Source organism: Trichosurus vulpecula, chromosome 1, assembly GCF_011100635.1.
Source record: "Trichosurus vulpecula isolate mTriVul1 chromosome 1, mTriVul1.pri, whole genome shotgun sequence".
In the NCBI taxonomy this organism is placed as follows: domain Eukaryota; kingdom Metazoa; phylum Chordata; class Mammalia; order Diprotodontia; family Phalangeridae; genus Trichosurus; species Trichosurus vulpecula.
This window is the reverse complement of record NC_050573.1, coordinates 390,535,270-390,556,303: the sequence shown is the minus strand read 5'-3', so window position 1 is coordinate 390,556,303 and position 21,034 is coordinate 390,535,270.

Below are 21,034 nucleotides of genomic sequence, written 5' to 3'. Positions count from 1 at the left end.
CAAACAAATCCTTAATGTTGTTCTCAGGTCTAGCGTATTACACCTTCATAGTATTAAATATTCTCTGCTATATCCTTTCAACTTAGAGAGTATTGTACAGTGACTAGATTGCCAGCTTTTAGGTCAGGAAGAATTGGGTTCAAATCCTACCCCTGACATATATTAGAAGTGGGACCAAAGAGCAAGTCGATTTAAGTCCTTTGCTTCCCCACCTCCTTGAATCTTCAAGACCAAAAGATACCACTGAGTTGCTAATCTGCATTGATGCAAGGTCTTTCCATGCTAAGAGTTCCTTATAAAGCATACCCCTTCCCTATCCCCAATGGAATAATTTCATGTAGAATGCTGAAAAAATACATCTCCCCTGATTATCTCAAATTTACTTTAATTCCAATCAATAAGGATTCAGAGCATTTTTTCATAGGACTATAAATTGTTTTGATTTCTTCATTGGAAAACTGCCTGTTCATATCCTTTGACCATTTATCAACTGGGTAATGACTCATATTCTTATAGATTTGACAAAGTTCTTTATATATTTTAGATAGGAGACCTTTATCTGATAAACTTTCTATAAAATAATCTTGGCTATTGTTTTATTTGCTCAAAATTTAATGTAATCAAAATTATCCATTTTATACCTAACTTTGCTATCTCTTGTTTATTCATAAATTATTCAATTTTGTTCTTCTGTCAAGAGTCTGCTAGAGCAAATTTATTAAGCCTTTTATAGGCCTTTGCTGATTCCCTGTAGTGTTCACCTTCCATCAGCTGAGCTATTTGTATTTAACTACTACATGCAGGGATCATAATGTAATGAGGAGAGAGAGAGAGGCCCTTAAAACCAGGAAGACATAGGTTCATGACATGCCTTAGACACATGTGGGCTGTATGACCCTGGGCAAGATCCTCAACTTATCTTTGTTCCCAGACAACTCTAAAATTATAAATTGCAGAGAAGTTACTGACTTGCATCAACATAGGCAGATATTGTCATCACCTGGCAGTTTCCTCTACCTATGAAATACTGGGTCCAGTCCCTATCTCTTAGTGCATGTGTATTTTGTATTCAGTTATGTACATGTGGTTTCCCTTTCAGTAGATTGTAAACTCCTTGGAGATAGGGACCACTTCATTTCTGTCTTTGTTCACCTAATACCTAGCATGGTATTTAACACTTAGTAGGCCTTAACTAAATCGTTAGGCATGGTGTCACACATAGTAGGTGCTTACTAAGTTCTTTTCAACTGACAAAACAAATATTGCTATTATGGGAATCACATTTCCATTAAACTTATTTGAGGAGTATGGTATCTCCCAAGCTTCCAGTTAAGAAAGTAAAAAAAAAGTCATCTCAATAAAAAGGCAAAAAAGTTTTTAAAAGATAACCAGGTGCACTTTTGGATATCACATATGAGGCCATTGACTGATTGACCACAGTTTTCACTCCTGGATCAGCTTTTCCATCAGTTGATCAGATTAAACTCAGTGTTTTGTGAGCAGTGTTTTCCTTCTGATCCTTGCATAATTCAGAAACAGTAAAGTGGATATTTTCTTCAACTTTCTAAGACATTCACCTTTGATAGAAAGTTTGGAAAACATTATCCCCAAAGGAGTGGTTTTAAGAAAGTTATTAGCAGCCCCTCGGCAAGGAAGCTTCCCCTCCTTCAGACCATTTGTTCCTCCAAACGCCATTTAATACATACAACTACTTTCCTAGCATTTAACCTAACAATGCCTTTTAAAGATTAAATATTACCCTCTTTTCCCTCAAATGATATTTGCATAAGCCATAATTAAGTTTTAGGAGTCTTATAAAAAAACCTTTTGAGAGAAATAAAGCAGTGAGGCAAACACTGTAAATTGGAGCAGCTAATCACAAAAAAATGATAATAGCTTCCAAACTGTAAAGTCAAAATTCACTTATATTTCCTGAATATTATGACTGTTGATATTTTAAGATCTATTTGTACTGAGATTTTTTTTTACCTTCTAATTTGCTCTTTTATTCAAAATGATCTTGAACAACTAAAATCTCGTAACCCAATATCATCATCAAATGACTGCATTTTTAATAGAAGACTGCAGCTTCCCTTTAAATACCTCCTTTTAAAGAAATAATATTAAAAAAACCTTCAGCAGTACAAAAGCATTTATTCTGAGGTGCACATTTTTAATTGTTTAGGAAAGTACAAGCTTTCATTAACCACTAATACAAAAAGGGGGTTCTCCAATAAATAAGAAGCATCTAGGAAAGTGGTAAATTCAACCGGTTCAACTAAAGCTACCCAAAATGGGCTATGTTTAATACAAAAGATGTCATCTTCAATGTTATAACCATTTTACATTTGCCTTATTAAAGTGATTAGCAACTTCAAAAGAACTATCTCTGACTTAAATTTCTTTAGAAAATGAACATTTCTAATTCTAGTCGCACCGGACAGGGAACACACAGGGTTTCCAATCCTGTACTTCTTCTCCCAGAAGTTGGTGCACTGATGGCAGGAAACTTGATGCATCTCAGTCACATCACCTCATTTTGCACACACTGGACTGAAAATATTTGTCACAGAAGTTTGCAGAAACGCATTCAGTGGTATACACATGCATATGTACGTGAAAATTAAATCTGTGAAAATGAAATGTGCATTCATGGGGTAGAAAAAACAGGACGAAAATCTGAACCATGCTAGCTGCCCTGATGTTCTCATTAGTGTTCAAAGTCTTCTCTCAGAACTTTGGACAAAAACTCCATTAGCAGTTTCAGTCTAAAGGTGACAGTTATTTTCAATTTCTCATACACCCTGATGATGAAATTGTATGAACTTTAAATTAAACTTCCACAAGCCTCCAGATGGGAGAAGTCTTAGGGCTGCCTACTCTGAACTGGAATTATTGAAAAAAGCCATTGTGAAGATGTTACAATTTTATCATTTTAACAAATGTTTGTTTTTCATTCAGAGTTGACAATGGAATTAATAAAATATTTTGCCATCTTAAGATGTATGAAAAGTGTTTCTCTCCCACTTATCTCATTTGGAGAATTTGCAATTTGCATGATGGGAAGACAGGGGCATTCTCATCATGGTCTTTCAAACACTTCCATTCTAATTTGCCCATAATAGTAAGTACGCTCAGCAACAATGGTCCATTGATCCAGTTTGTCTCCTACCTGCCCTAGAGCAACTGGGCAATTGTTAACTGTGGAAACCACAAAACAGATAACACAATCGGCCATTAGTGCATGAGCAGAGCCTATAATGGTTTCAATAATAATTAATATGCAGGCTAGCTACTCATGTCACACACCATTTCAAACTAGAATTGCATCTGTCAGTCCAAATCCTGACTCTGTACAAGGCATCCAGCACTGAATCTAGTTAGACAGCTAACTGAATTAAAACAAAAATCTACAGATGCATGATAAATGCACAGGATGCTATGTCACACATGAATGACTCCTGTGCAGGCCAAATGACAGATGTATTTCCTCGACTCCAGGCCAGGCTCCAGCACAAACCACTCTTCATTTATCAATAATTGGGCCTTAATTTCATTTGGCAGTGGTGGAGCAGCATGCTCAGCTTCCTCTCCAATAGACTAACACTAATTAGACTTTTTTGGGGGGCATCAATCTTTTGATTTTATCCTCTAATAATCAGCCATAAGCATAGCTATAGCTTGTCCTTTGGAAGGGACAGGTTTGCTTTACCCATAGCTCATTATTAGTGATGATGCCTTGCTTGCAAAGGGAACTTTTAGATTATTTATGTTCCACTTTCATAAAGATGACGCATACATGAGAGGGAAGGAGAGAGGGAGGGAGGGAGTGGGAGAAAGAGAGAGAGAGAGAGAGAGAGAGAGAGAGAGAGAGAGAGAGAGAGAGAGAGAGAGAGAGAGAGAGAGAGAGAGGGAGGGAAAGGGAGAGAGAAAAAAGAGGAGGGAGGAAAGGAGTGAGTAATGCATTTGTGTTGTCCTTTTAATATAATAATAACTCACATTTACATAAGCTCTTTCAGACATACAAAGTGCCTTTCTTACAAAACCCCCATAAATTAAATATCACAGGCAATGTTAGCCCTAGTTTTGAGATGAAAGTCAGACTTGAAATGAAGGGATTTGACCTCCATCACACAGCTAGTAAGTTGTAGAGTCAGGACTTGAACGCAAGTCTCTGGGCTTTTGCCACTGTGCCATGATTTGACCTATGAGTTTCTGTCTTGAGTCACTTGCCGGCTTCTTACTGCATGCTTACAAATACATACACATACACATACACATATACATATATATATGTGTGTGTATGTGTAAAAATAGTGGCTTTGTGTATGTATTTGTGTATGCATGTACACCTATGTGGGTTCATACATGTTTTGCAGTGAAGCTTCATTCATCCCATAGGCAGAGGAATACTGCTTTGAAAACATGGTTACTTTAGGGACATTCTTACAACTAGGAGAGAGAGTATATTAAGAACAGAAGAGTGCAACTATACATGAGTGGGATTGTAGAGATTATGCCTAGTCTCTGGTGATCATGGTCATTTTCAGGTTGATTGATATCGTGGTAGCTTAGGGATGTGGGGTGATTTTGAGTCTAATGAATACCAGGTATATAGTATTGTTTGCCACCACCTTTTGTGTATGGTGTAAGTTACATTTACAAGAATCCAGAATTCCTTACCCTGGTATGTCATAGATAAGCATATGAGCAAGTGCCATAAGTATCATTTTTTCCCTTCTTTGTAACAGATATTCAGAAGCATGCATGTTCTCCACATTTCCCTCTGCATCTACATACAGGGATTAAAATTCCCACTCCTGCACCTGCATTTTCCAAGCATTCATTTTTTCCCTCTTTAAGCAAGAAGCAAATCTGCATGGCAGACTGAGTTTTGTCCCCAGGACGCGTCTTTTCCCCTGTGGTGTTGATCCAAGCATAGAATGTTGATTTGTCTCCATTTAGAACTCATTGCTAGATTCTCATTTGTGCTTAGAGTTGAATGAGCATTTCAAGTTCTCTCAAGTTCCTGTTTTTCTCCCACGATGAGTGACAAATGGGTGTCCTGCCTTCCATTTGCCTCCTACTCCCTAGCTTTATGTCCGTGTTGAGCCCTATTGATTTGCTCTTGGGATCAATGTTATTCCCTGCCACTCACTATCCTTTCTTCAGCTCATCTATCACTCTTTATTGGCATAGGGTAAAGCAGAGCTGTTGTCCTGAGGACTGATTGCTACGCCCGCATGATCTGCTGAAGTTGGCGGCCTGATCCAATATACAGCATAATTGAAGAGGATGAGGAACAGAATCCATCCCTGTTTCACCCCAGTAACTATGCCAAATTCGACAGAGAGCTCTCCATATGGTCTAACACAAGTGAGGTAATGTGTATATCATGCCATAATAAATGAAGTCTCATAGGTTTCGATGGCTCATAGTTGTTATCAGGGAGCTCTCCTAGCAACTCACAGGAAACCAAACAGCATGCCACAAATGGGAAAACCATAAACAATATTGCAACACATCCACTGAGGTTGGGGTAAAATGCTGGGTTTGCATTATCTGTACTAAACACTGACAGATATTTGGGCATGTCTGCCATTTTGCAGGCAGACTCCCCTGTGGAGAACAGAAGTACTATTACACTGGCAGCCTACTCTGGAGAAATAAGAAGGCTAGTGAGGTGAGGTATGGAGGGGGGAAGGTGAAGAATTGATATGCTCCAGTCTAACTAATGCAAAAATTATTATTCTAAATTGGGGGTGGTGGGGGGTAGTAAATACACTAGTTGCTTCTTCTGGTTGCTTAAATGTCTAATTTGAAGGGAAAACGAAGTATTGAAAAATGTTTTTAATATCTTACAATCCATGGTTAGCAAGGTGTGTCCCCTTCAGATCCCATCATGTAGGAAGCCACCTACTCGGCCTAAGCCTTAGGTCTGATCCACATAGAGGATAAGTGTATGCTTCAGTCAAGTGCTTTGAGCAGTGCCATGAGGAGACTAAAGGATTTGAGAACTTGGCATAAGAAATGGTGCCAGAAGAAGCTTGGATTCTACATATTATCAGGTCTTCGTGGTGTTTTGATTTGTATTGATTTTATTTTTAGTTTATGGAATAAAACAAGCATTTCTATAACAGTATAATTAAAACGATGATTGCACATGAAACTGCAAATCTATATGTACAATTTGGTATTCTTTTAAATACATAATAGTTATCATGTAAATGAGAACTTTTTTCTTCCCTCCTTCCACCCTAGAGATGGCTACCATTAGCCATGAACGTATATATATATATATATATGTGTGTGTGTGTGTGTGTGTGTGTGTGTGTGTGCATACATATACACATATATATACATGCATATACATATATATAGTATGTGTGTATGTATATATACATATATGTACTATATATGTAAAAATCATTCTATATATACACTTCTTTTTATCAGTTCTTTCTCTGGATGCAGATAGTGTCTTCTTTTATATCCTTTGTAGTTAATTTGGGTATTTATAATTATCAAAATGAGTAATTTGGTTAAAATTGCTCTTAAAACAATATTGCTGTTACTGTTTACAATGCTCTCTTGGTTCTGCTCATTTTTTCTCTTCTTGCAGGTCTAGACATAGGCACCAATGAGAAAAAAGGGTGCTTAGAGAGTTTTTTCAAGAATACCTATTTACATTTGTAACTCAAAATCTTGTGGAAATCAATGTTGAAAACTAAAATATTAAATAAAAATCATAAAAGTAAGAAAGTACCTATTTACAAATAGCCATTAGCTGTTTTTAGGTGTGGTTGCATTGGAAAAAAAAGAAAGCAAGAGAGTGGAGTAGGATAACACTGTGATACAGCAGTGCTATTCCTAGGGAGTCTGATCAGTTTGATGTCCTTCCTAATGTGGCCATATTTGCATTCCATTGTTTCTTATATGTGCTTTAGCAAGTTTTATACACTAGATGTGTGATAAAGTAAGATAATAGTCACACATAAAAAGGAAGATGACTCAGTCACAAGGTCAGTGATGGCTACTACAGGCAGCTATAGTATAAATACTAGTCTAAAGGCAACCGAAGGTCAGGAGGCTACTACAGGCAGCTAATACTAGCTAGAAGAGCAGACCCGAAGGTCAGTGATGGCTACTACAGGCAGCTATAGTATAAATACTAGTCTAGAAAGAGCAGACCTGAAGGTCAGTGATGGCTACTACAGGCAGCTATAGTATAAACACTAGTCTAGAAAGAACAGACCCAAAGCCTGGGATAGCTTTGCTTTTGTATCTTGTCTATAAGCAGTCTTAGAATGTGAGAGGAGCTACTATTTTCATTAGGATTATTGGCAATAAACGCTGCCTTCCTGCTTGTAAAGCTCACCTGTCTTACCTTCTTGATTGAAGTAACAAATATTGAAAATTCTAAATTCTTACACAAGCTTAGTATTTTGAATAATGTGTCTGAAACTAAACTAATGCTAGTAACAATATGAATTGATAACAGCAAAGAAAGAAATACTTCTTATATACTTGCTAGTGACATTTAGTCATTTATTCCTTTATTCCCCAATATTCACGTTACCAGAAAGCTTGCATATTTGCTGGATTTCTTGATGCTTAGATGCTCCAAAAATTACCCAATGTATTTTAATTTATTGGCTTATGCCAACAAATACAAGCCCAGACTTAAAAGTAATAGAGAATTTCTAGATGCAAAACAGAGCTTGTCATGAAGAGTCTACATTATTTCTCTCATTCAGGTTTTGATTATTTAAGAATGCCTGTCCAAGATTTCTATAATTTCATAATGTTTTGTGCACTTCCACTTAAAAAAAGAACTTAATGAGTTTTAGTGCCATAGGCCCTTAATGTTCCTTTTCCCCCATAAGTCAATTTTATTTTTAGCATACTAAAATAATAATTTTCTCAGGTTGGAAAAATGGGAAAAAAACAATCAACTTGTTATAGCTAAGTGACTATTAAAAGGGAGCTATATTTTTTAAAAAATAAATTATTGTAAAATATTGCAATAAATTAATTTGGCCATTTTTCAGGAAATACTTATTTTCTTTCATGTAAGACTATTGTTCCCATAAGCTTATGCAGTAATCATAGGCTATGCTAATGGTTTATGATCTCTGGGGTCTATGACAATGATCCCCTTACCTTCTTTGTTATTTTGGGTTACCAACACACTAGCTATTCTGTGATTTTTGCAAATGATGAATAGCACATTGGTAAACATAGAGGTAGGGAGGCAGAGAATACAGAAAATTATCATTTTAGTATGTTGAAAATAAAATTGACTTATGGGGAAAAGTAGCTTAGTAAGAAAACCACAACTGGTCTGCTAGCATTCAACTGCTCTTTTTACCCTACTCTTTTCCTGGAATGTGTCTCGTCTGAGTTTTGGATAAATAACTTACAATCTTTGATTCAGAATTGTTTACTCAGAAGAATAAACTGATCTCATGTAGCAAAATGTTTGTACCATTATTATGCAGTTATTATATTCTCTTTTACATTATAGTGATTTATATATGCCATTGCCCACAGCAAAAGTGTTAGCCCCCATAGAACTTAATATTGTGTTCTATATATGATACGTGGTCAATAAATATTTATCTAATGAAGGGAGTGGGATTTAAATCTGAGCTTTTATTTTGGATCTCTATCTGATCTCTATGATTGTTGAATTAATGATGAATGAAAGAACAAACATTAAAATTTCCAGCTAAAGAAGTCTACTGCTTGTTCATAAGCCTTAAGAGTCAATGGAAAAACTAGGGGATCATCTTTTAAGTTGCCAATCTCAACTCTGTTAGACTTTTTTATGTTCTGCTTCCATTTTTAATCTTAATCATAGGTTTCTTATGGCCATGTTGTCAGCTCTGTACTGGTAATTTGATAACTCGATCTTGTTACAATTTCTCTCTGCAGTTATAATATGGCTGGGGCCATTCCAATGCCTTTGAGAAATTTAATCTTAAATCATAATTCTGAAATAAGCCATATATAAAGTAAAGAGGGAGACAGTGTGGTGCAGTGAAAAAAATACTGAATTTAGAGTTGTAGGACCTGAGTTTGAAACTCAGAGCTTCTATGCTTTACTTTTGTGACCGTGGACAGATCCCTTAATCTCCCTGAGTCTTGGTTTCTTCACCTATAAAATAAGGAGATTGAATCAGTTTAAATTCTCTTCCAGCTTTGGATCTATGATCAGGAAAAGCTTACCATAGGAAGTGGCATCTGAGCTCAGCTACGAACTTCCAAATTCTAATAGACAGAGGCAATGAAGGAGTGCATTTGGGGCACACTGGACAGCATAGATGAAGGCAGATGGAACGTCAAGTTTGAGTAATAGTAAAAAGATAAATTTGGCTACAACATAAAACACATAAAGGGGAGCCATATGAAAAAAAATAATGATGGAAATATAAATTGGAGTCAGGCTAAGGATGCCTTTAAATATCAAGGTGAGACTGGAAGATGACTTTGGGAAAAGTCATTCACTCCCTCAACAGGTAACTGTGGTTTCAGCTCATATTCAGGTTTTGAGCTCCCACTCACTATTGAGTTCCATGTCTTGTCAAGTACTGCCCAGGAAAGGACTACAAGAGTTCTGATTGTATCCCTTAATTTTGCAAAAGATGCTTCATTTGATAATTGGAAATGTGATGTTCATTGGTTAGAAGAGGGCCCTCCTATCATGTTAATGCTCACCACTGAGAAAGGACTCAAGTATTACAAGATAATGAAGATTGTCCATTGGATGGAATGAAAAGCAGACCCATTACACAAGCAAAAGATCATGTGTGGTTTCCACTACTTATATGACTGTTGGAAAGATTGTTGTATGGGACTTGAAATCAAATCATGTGATTACAGCCTATTGGACCCATGACTTTTCCCACATTCATGGACTTCCTGCTCAAGAAATTCTGGCAGACCTTACAGGATGAAAAGGAAATTATGTTTTTTTAGGAACTTCCAGTTTACACAGAAGATAATATGTTTGCTAAACTGGAGTCATAGCACACTCATGTGTGCAAATATATATGTATGTATTTATGTATATGTATATATACACATATATACACACACATTTATACACCTATATGATGCATATATGCATATATATAATGTATATGTGTGTATTATGTGAGTTGTTTTTTAATAACATTTTATTTTTTCCCAATTGTGGGTCAAGATTTTAAGTTCCAGATTTTTCTCCCTCCCTCCCTCCCCTCCTCTCTTCCTAAAATGTTAGGTAATTTGATATAGGTTATATATACATATATGTATAATGATATAATGATATAATGTAAAACCTTTCCATATGAGTCACAGTTGTGAAAGAAGAAACAGATCAAAAGGGAAAAAACGCAAAAAATCCCTCAAAAATAAAGTTAAGTAACAAAAAGGATACTTAGTTCAGCATTCAGAGCCTATCAGTTATTGATCTGGATGTGGACAGCACTTTCTATCATGGGTCCTTTGTATTTCTCTTGGATCATTGTGTTGTTGGGAAGAGCTAAGTCATTCATACTTGATCATCATACAATGTTGCTGATGCTGTGTTCAATGTTTTCTGAGTTCTGCTCATGTCACTTTGCATCAGTTCATAGGAATCTTTCCAGGTTTTTCTAAAATCTGCCTTACCTTCATTTTTTATTGCAGAATAGTATCCCATTATATACCACAACTTGTTTAGCCACTCCCCAATTGGTGGGCAAGGAAGGGATTAAGTTAAAGTAAAAAGGGGATCAATGCATGTGTATGTCAAGATCTCCTATCATGGCAATGGCATTTCTGGAGTTTACTACCAGAGGTAGCAAGTGTTGCCCTGACTTAAGTACAATGAAAAGGATGAGGTCTACTGGACTTTGTGCAGAGATGACACTACTATGAGGGCCAGGTATTTGAAACTTACAATACATCCACTTCGTGAAAGCTGTTCTGTATTTTTTATTTGTGAGAATAATCAATATGGATAAAGGTAGATAGTATAGATGTTCTCTATGTGAGACAACAGACCTTTGAGATGCATCTTCTGGTCTAGAATGGGTCCCACACTGATGGAAACAGAGATATATCACTATCACGAAAACAACATGAATGACCCATGTTGGTTACTATCCTTCAGAAGATCAGGAAGTGAGAGCTAAGTATGATACTATCTTCTCAGAGGTAAAATAGTGAACAAAAACTTTGCCATGATTGAGAAATGAATGAAAATTGATACTGAAGTAAGGAAGAAGAGGATGCTGGTCAGTTTGCTACAGGTGATCCAGGACCATCTTTGGAAAAATCGAGCAATTATATCTGTTCCAGGAAGCACTTTTGGAAGTCATTAATGCAAATCAGTGGGTTAAGTAAAAATCTGTGTACTAAAATCAGAGTACATATATATATATATACATATATATATATATATATATGAACTTATTTTTATTAATTATTTTTAGTTTTCAACATTCACTTCTACAAGATTTTGAGTTCCAGATTTTCTTCCCACCTCTCCCCTCCCCCAACCCCAAGACAGCATCCATTCTGATTACCCCTTGCCCTAATCTGTGGTTCCTTCTATCACCACCCTGCTTCTCTTATCCCCTTGCCTTCTATTTTCCTGTAGGGCAAAATAGATTTCTATACCCCATTGCCTGCATATCTTATTTCCCAGTTGCATGTAAAAACAATTTTTAACATTTGTTTTTAAAACTTTGAGTTCCACATTCTCTCCTTTCTTCCCTCCCCAACCACCCTCATTGAGAAGGCTAGCAATTCAATATAGGTTACACATGTGTAGTTGTGCAAAACACTTCCATAACAGTGATGTTGTGAAAGACTAACTTTATTTCCCTCCTTCCTATCCCTACCTCCATTTATTCTATTCTCTCCTTTGACTCTGTCCCTCCTCAAAAGTGTTTGCTTCTGATTACCACCTCCTTCCATTTTCCCTCCCTTCTATCATCCCCCTCTCTCTTATCCTCTTTTCCCCTACTTTCCTGTAGGGTAATTTAGATTTTCATACACAATTGAGTGTGTATGTTATTTCCTCCTTAAGCCAAATCTGATGAGAGTAAGATTCACTCATTCCCTCTCACCTCTTCCCCTCCTTTATAACAGCTTTTTCTTGCCTCTTTTATGTGAGATAATTTACCTCATTCTACCTCTCCTTTTCTCCTTCCTCCAGTACATTCTTCTCTCACCCCTTAATTTTATTTTTTAGATATCACCTCTTTATATTCAACTCACCCTGTGCCCTCTGTCTACACACACACACACACACACACACACACACACATTCCCTCCTGAGAAAGTTCTTGTGAGCTAAAAATATCATCTTTCCATGTAGGAATGTAAACAGTTCAATTTTAATAAGTCCCATATGATTTCTCTTTATTGTTTACCTTTTCATACTTCTCTTGATTCTTGTATTTGAATGTCACATTTTCTATTCAGCTCTGCTCTTTTCATCAATAAAACCAGAAAGTCCTCTATTTCATTGAATATTTATTTTTTTCCCTCTGAAGTATTATACTCAGTTTTGCTGGGCAGGTGATTCTTGGGTTTAATCCTAGCTCCTTTGACCTCTGGAATATAGTATTCTAAGCCCTCTGATCCCTTAAAGTAGAAGCTGCTAAATCTGTGTTATCCTGGTTGTGTTTCTACAATACTTGAATTGTTTCTTTCTGGCTGCTTGCAATATTTTCTGCTTTACCTGGTGTATTAGGAGGGCAGAGTTTATAATCTCAAAGAGGATCATAAACATGTCTGAAACGTTCGGAACCGCCGGATATAAGAAACTCTCAAAGTAGAAGGCAAAAGAATCAAAACATATATTTAGGCTCCACAGTAACCAACCCATGAACCAGCAACCCCATTTTGATATATTGATCAAAAGCTTCCAGGCCCAATAAGTACGCCTTGAAAGAGTAACCAGGAGGCTACAGAGAAGCATGATTGCGTAAAGCAAAATCATGCTTCCCCCTCTATGGTAATAAGATTACCCACTGGCCTGAAGTCTTTGTTCAGCTTCCTCCCGTAGGTCAGCTCTGCTACTGGCAGCTCCTGCTTCAGCTGTGGCTGTGGCTGTGGCTGTAACTGTTACTGTAGCTGTAACGGTAGCTGTAACGGTAGCTGTAACTGTAGCTGTAACGGTAGCTGTAACTGTAGCTGTAGCAGCCTCTGGCTCCAACGGGAGCTGCTTTTAACCATCCAGCTTCTGCGGGGGTGTAAGGTACGCCGGGGAAAGCACAGGTTCTTTCAATCTGTCAGACTACGGGTCCACTTGCCCACAGGCTGGGAGTGAAAGTCCTGTGTAACTTCTCTCAAATTATCTGGAATGCAACCTTCTGCCAACAGCTGTCCTTGAAGAAACAAGCAGGGCTTGGCATGGGTATAAATTTTTGTAGTCTTAAGGTAACTCCAGTACGTGCGGCCCCGTGCAGTGCCCCTCCAGCTGCCGCAACTCAAACTCACTACCCGTTAAAAATTTGAAAGCGGACTGGAGTCTGAATCTTCCAATCAGAGGACGGGGAGCGCGGGCCTCCGCGCCTTCCGATTGGCCGGCGAGGCAGCGGCTGCGGTCGAGAGCCCATTTTTGGTTGCCAATACACCTGGGAACTCTGGAGTTTGGCTACAATATTCCTAGGAGTTTTCCTTTTGGGATCTCTTTCAGGAGGTGATTTATGGATTCTTTCAATTTCTATTTTAGCCTCTGGTTCTAGAATATCAGGGCAGTTTTTCCAACGAGATATTTCACATTGTCTTCTACTTTTTCATTCTTTTGGTTTTGTTTTACAATTTTTTGATTTCTCATAAAGTCATTAGCTTCCATTTACTCCATTTTAATTTTTAAGGAATTATTTTCTTCAGTGAGCTTTTGGACCTCCTTGTCTATTTGGCCCATTCTTCTTTTAAAGGCATTCTTCTCGTTGGCTTTTTGGACCTATTTTTCCATTTGGGTTATTCTATTTTTAAGGTATTATTTTATTCAGCATTTTTGGGTCTCTTTTAGCAAGCTGTTGACTTGTTTTTCATGATTTCCTTGCATCACTCTCATTTCTCTCCCCCCAATTTTTCCTCTACTTCTCTTAATAAAAGCCTTTACAAGGTACCTTCTCTTGTCAACTTTAAGAAATTAATTGTTCAGGTTTAAGAGTTCTAAGCCTTAAGGAAAGGATGAAATTTATAAAAGAAAATCATTATAAACTGTCATCGAAGGATAGTAATTGTGTTATATTAAATTCAGGGGATAAAGCGAGTTATGTACATGCTATATTTGTGCATCAGGTTCAATATTGCCTTAAAGGGAAAAAGTTTAAAAATAAGAAACCAAGATGACAAGTTCGCATTTTATTCTGGAAGCAATAGGAAGAAATTGGTGATTTCTGATCAGGAAAGTGACACATTTGTATAAGAGCTTTGGGAAGGTCAATAGGAGGGCAAGGGGAAATGAAAGAGAGTTCTTCTAATATGGTAAAAAAAAAAAAGATATCAGCTCCCACCATCGTCTTGCCTCCCCCAAAGTTGTGTTTCCAAACACCTTCCCGTCATTCAGCAAAAAGGGTCAAATAGGATACCCTGTTGTATTAGGAGGGCAGAGTTTATAATTTCAAAGAAGATCATATATATGTCTGAAAGGTTCGGAACCGCTGGATATAAGAAATTCTCAAGATAAGAGGCAGAAGAATCAAAGCATATATTTAGGCTCCAGAGTAACAGATCCACAAACCAGCATCCCCATTTTGATATATTGATCAAAAGCTTCCAGACCCAATAAGTCCACCTCACAAGAGTAACCAGGAGGCCACAGAGAAGCGTGATGGTGTAAAGCAAAATCATATACATGCTTCCCCTCTATGGTAAAAAGATTACCCACTGGCCTCAAGTCCTCATTCAGCTTCCTCCCGTAGGTCAGCTCTGCTACCGGCAGCTCCTTCTTCAGCTTCAGTTGTGGCTGTAGCTGTAGCAGCTTGTGGCTCCAACGGAAGCTGTTTTTAACCATCCGGCTTCTGCGGAGGGGGGGTGGTGTAAGGTAGGCCGGGGAAAGCACAGGTTCTTTCAATCTGCTTAAGCAAGGTGAAGGGGTTGACCGGGAAAGCACAGGTTCTTTCAATCAGCTTAAGCAAGGGAAGCAAGGTGAAGGGGCCGACAAGCTTACTCCAGTCCAACATACAAACAGCATTCCGTTCAGGGGAAAAAGCCAAACTAGTCAAGGGCACTTGTTGACTAAGTGCTAAGGAGCCCATTTTTGGTTACCAACACACCTGTACAGTTTTTCCACAATGTTTTCCTATGTCCTAATGAAAATTTTAATCTAATAACCTAAAGTCTTAGTCCTAAGCCCAAATACCTCACAACAAGTGCTACATGTGAGAATATAGTCTCCTGAAAAATGATATCTTCAGAAATGGGAAAACGGGTTTGGTCTATTCCTGGTCTATTCAAACCTGATGGTTTTTATTCTCTAGCGGGAGACTTTCAAGTTCTACATTGCAGTTGTTAACTTTTTAAAAGAGGACTTTAAAAGAGGCTCATACAGTTTGTCTGACATCAATGAGCTTCTTAAAAAGGCATTTTGAAGGGCCTTGTGTCAATGAATCAAGCCCATATAGAATAAATCTCCCTCAAAATACACATGGGCCTTAACAAGTGGTTGGCAAATGGGCTTCACCAAATTGAAAATGTTTGTGAAAAGAGTTCAAGATGCTGATCAGTCTGTCCCCAGTGGGGATAGGATCCTCTGTGCTCTATGATCAGTTTCAGTTTTTTGAAAAAACACATTTGCAATTAAGCAAGTTTTCAAAAATGTTTTAGGGCCCCAACACAAAGCCAACCAGGTCACCTATAACACAAGCTATTTTTCTCTGCTCCTTTAAGTCCAGTGGAATGAGAGAAGTACACAGTCTTGATTGCTGCAAAGATGGCTATGGGATAGAATGATCTCTGACCTTTGCTTTTGAAGCACATGCAATCTTGTTCCAGTCAAGCCAAGTCAACAAATATTTATTGAACACCTGCTGTGTGCAAACCATTATACTAGGTGTTAAGAGATAAAAAAGAATAATAAGACAGGACCTCTGTCCTTAAGTGGCTTATAGTCTGGGTAGGATAAGTCAAGAGGACAAAAAAAAACCCACATGAAACACAAGGAAGAATATGGTAAGTATTGTAAGAGATATGCAAAGAATGCATGAAATCACAGGGATGGAGGGAATCACATAAAACTGGGTAGGTCAGAAATATAGTTATAGAGCTGGAAGCAAATTTAGAGGCCTCTATTCCACCTCTATCACTTTCAACCAAGGGAAAAAAAACCAAGACCAAGAAGAACTTAAGTGTTTTAACCAAGATTACGCAGGTAGTGGCAGCAGTAGGGTTTGAAGTAGTAGGGTCTTTTGGGTCCAAGATCAATTCAAAGCTCTTTTTACTGTATCATGTTGTCTCTTTGGAAAGGCTTCCTGAAGGAGGTGGTACCTGAAGTGGGTCTTGAGGGACAGTGTGCTTGGAAAGACATACATCATTTCCACAGGTAAAGCCTGGCTCTCTCTCTCTCTCTTGTGATCTCAGTCTGTATCTAGCCAATTTTATTTTGTACTTTAGCCATGTATGTATGTTCCATTTCTCCCATTAGACTGTAAGTTCACTGAAAACAAGGAATGTTTCTTGTTCATCTTTGTGTTACTTATGACAACTAGCATAGAGCCTTGAACATAGCAGCCATTCGATAAATGTTTGTTGAGTAACAAAATAGTAAACTGAATGGTATACAAGTGGTGCTAATTTTTGCAGTTTATTACTGTTCAATACATTTAAAAATTTGTCTTTCTTGTGCCAAAGTTGTCAATTGTGCTGCCAATTCTGGTGTGTGTGTGTGTGTACATGTGTGTTTTTTTGTTTGTGTGTGTGTGTGTGAGAGAGAAAGTAACAGATAGAGACAAAAGACAAATACACATGCATACTATATATATATATGTACATATATATATATACATACATACATACATACACACCTACACATAAATATATATCCAGAGAGAGAGAGAGAGAGAGAGAGAGAGGAGAGGAGGGAGGGAAGGAGAGGAGGGAGAGAGAGAGAGAGAGAGAGAGAGAGAGAGAGAGAGAGAGAGAGAGAGAGAGAGATGGGTGCCTGAGTGTCATCTGTCAATTCAGTTGATACTATCCTGTAGCTAAAACAGCTGGTTGATAAGCTGAGTGGTCCACTACATTACTGCCTTAGAGATGTAACTGCTGCTCTATATTTTCCATTTTCAAAGCAAATTTTGGAGTAAACTAAGAACCCTTCCCTATCTGACAGTTGCAGCCTCAGTACCACTACTATTTCAGAAAAGCCCACAGCCCATTTGCAGCATGTGAATGTCTACTTCAGCTCACAGTGGAAGCATTTCTTTTGCCTTCTCTGCTTGAGGTTGCCCCACTTGAGCTCACCATGTGGTGTACATTCTCCCACCATCCTATGATCTTTATTTGTGAGATTCTTACGCTATGTCTAGACAACAGCCACGCAATGGGTTGGGGTAATTCAGTCCACTTGTTGCTTTGAATTTCTGCCTATGCCAGGATATTTCAAATTGTGTTCAACAGAAACTTGTTAGAGTTCCCTGAGTAACTTCACAATTAGAATTAGGCCTTTGCTGGCCAACTTGAACAACACAGTATTCTTCAAATACAGTACATCAAGACTGTCTTATGTCTATGCACTTGCTGACAAAATTCCTTAATTAGGATTCCTTTCCAAAGTCAGCCAACTAGCATTTATAAACTGCTTAATATGTGCCAGGCATGGTGCTAAGTGCTGGAGTACTATAGAAAGAAAGGCAAAAACATAATTCCTGCCTGCGTGGAGCTCACATTCCAATGGGTCAAACAATATGCCAACAACTATGTATATATAAGATAGATATACACTGTTGTTGAGTTATTTTCAGTCATGTCCAATCCTTTGTGACTCCATTTGGGGTTTTATTGGCAAATACGCTGCAGTGGTTTGCCATTTCCTTCTCCAACTCATTTTACAGATGAGGAAACTGAGGCAAACAGGGTTAAGTGACTTGCCTAAGGTCACACACTGAACTCAGGAAGATGAATCTTCCTGACTCCAGGTCCAGCACTCTTATCTAGTGTGCCACCCAGTTGCCCCATTTAGAAATTAATCTCCAGGAAGATACTAGCAGTGGTGAAACTGGGAAAAACATCTTGTTGAAGGTTATTTTTAACTGAATCTTGAAGAAAGCCAGGGGAAACCAGCAGGTAGAGGGAATAAGGAAGAGCATTCCAGGCATAGTAGATAGCATGTAAAAGGCATAGCATTAGAAGATAGAGTGTCATGTGTGACAAAGAGCTAGGAGGCTACTATCAACAGACCATAGAAAAGGAAGGAAGGAAACAAACATGTGTCAGGCACTGTGCTAAGCTAAGGATTATCCCATTTGGTCTTCACAATAATCCTGGGAGGTAAGTGCTATTTTTATTATTATCTTCATTTCATAATCAAGGGAACTGAGGCAGACAGAGATTTACTTTTCCAGCATCACAGAGATAAATTTCTGATGATGCATTTGAACTCAGGTCTTCCTAACTCTAGGCCCAGCACTATCTACTTCACCACCTATCTGCCCTAAGTACATAGAAGATGTGCAGGGGAATAAAAGGTATAAAAGATTGGAAAGATAGGAAGGTCTCATGTACCAATTGCTTCCACTTGTTTAAATACGACATCCTTCAAGACTCACTTCAAATACAATCTCCTCCATGAAGTCTTCCTTCATTCCCTTCAGCTAGGAGTAACACCTCCCTTCACTGAATGATCTCTGTACTTTGTTGGTAGCTTTCTTATTTACTTCTCTCATTTTGTTTCATATTTTAGTTATCTGTGTACATGTCTTAAATCCTTTCCTAAGATCCTTAAGGTCTTTGATTCAATCCTACTTCTCTATGTGCACAGTTCTTTGCACATGGCGGGCAATTAATGTATGTTCATTGACTTGAATTACTTAGGATTTGAATTGAATTTGAATTGAAATTGTAGCAGAGTTGTCAACTCTAAACAAAACTTTTATTACATTTGATTTTGCCATAAAAAACAAACTAAAAAAGAAAATAAAAACATTATTACACCTGTATCATCTCTTTCATGTCTTGTTTTTACTACTTTAATATTTTGATTTGGTTTGGACAAGACCTATGACTTTAATGATATTGGGAACTTCCAGTCAGGAAACTCCCTCTATCAATGCAGATAAATACCTGCCCTCCATCTCAGAGTCTTGGAAAGATGTCTAGAAGAAGTTAAATGACTTCAAATAGCTGGTATAGGTTAGATGAAGTGCTTGAATTGGGGCCTTTTTGATTCCAAGGTCAGAACTGCATCCAATAAATCACGCTACCATTGACATATTTATTAGCAGTAGCATTATCCTTTCTTCCATGAAAGTCTTATTTCAATGACTCATCATGGTATGAAAATTATTTGGGTTCTCATTGTAGTGAGGGAGATAGAACACACATTTTGGCAGGATTTACCTGGCCAGAAAAGCTAGAGTAAAGGCCTATTGAGAGATGTCCATAATCAAAGAATGAACAAGGAGGTTGACTACCAGGTAGCATATTCTTTTCCACCCCCCAACAACTCACAAATGTTTATCCACACTAATGAAATCACAGGTCCTTAAAGGAAGCATTCTGCTGCCCTGTGTACCTGTATTTACCTGGATTTCTGGTTAAAAAGTGGCATAAGTTTTGTATTATTATCATTAGCTTTATGTAGACATCATTAAAACTTTACTATGTGATGAAAAGTCAATGAATTTTATTTTATATCAAGTTTCTGTGACTTCTAAAAGCTTGAAAACCCCTGCTCTACACAATACCAAGTAACCAGTTTGATTTCTTTACTGAATTAATCTGTTGTCATTTGACTGAACTGACACACTCAATCAGTTGTTCTGTTTTTTGTGTCGCCTTGCAATAGTATTCATTTTTAGTTTTATTCATTTTGCTTATGTGATATCATGGAAATGTGAATGAATGAACCATTCATTAATCAATGGGCCTCATGGTTAGTTCTTTTCATAAGAGGGAAAACTAATAAACTTTTCCAGAGCAGCGAACTGAAGTGAGAAAAGTTTTTGAAAAAAACCTTCAATTTCCCCTCCCAAACTAGAGAGTAACCTCAGGCACAAAGATATTGCATTGTGTAGACATGGAATTCGGTTCTCTTTGGTTACACAGGTGCTAATGCCATCATCTCAAGTTACATTGAGGATAGTTGTAGGAGAGGCTTTGATGTTCCCAACACTGCTATTGTTCCTTTGGTCTATCTTCACTGTTCAAAAGGCAAACTTTTTTATCTGACATATTGTTGTAGACTCATCTCTTATGGGACATCCTACTAGGATTAAAGTTTCCCATTTATTCAGATTTACTCAAAACAATAACAACAACAAGGAAGAACAGTTCACCTAGAAAACTATCAGATAATGTGAGAAAAGTGGTGTTTTTTAAGTGCAAGTTGCTACCATCATTATTATCATCAGTACTAATGCAGCCCCTGACAATCTTATTTTCATTTGTCAACTTTATTTATTAATACCTTTAATTCAAATGCTGCTTTGGTTTCCAGATATGCTCTCCATCCCAAACTTCTCAGGGAGTCTTCCTTTGTAACAAAGAAAAGGAATTAAGCAAAACTCTCATGATTTTGACTGTGTCTGATAGCACATACAACAAACTACTTTAACACTGGGAGGAAGGTGTATTTCTTTATGTCTTCTCTAAGACCAAGACTAGACTTTGTAGATACATAGTATGCAGCTTCATTTGGTGTTATTTTCACTTACATTAAATATGTATATATATGCATATATGTGTATATATACACACATATATATAGATAGATAGATAAAGAGAAAGATAGGTAGATAGACAGATAGACCGACAGATAGATAGATACATAGATAGATAGATAGATAGATGTCTGTATACTGTTCTTTTGAATATGCTTATTTCA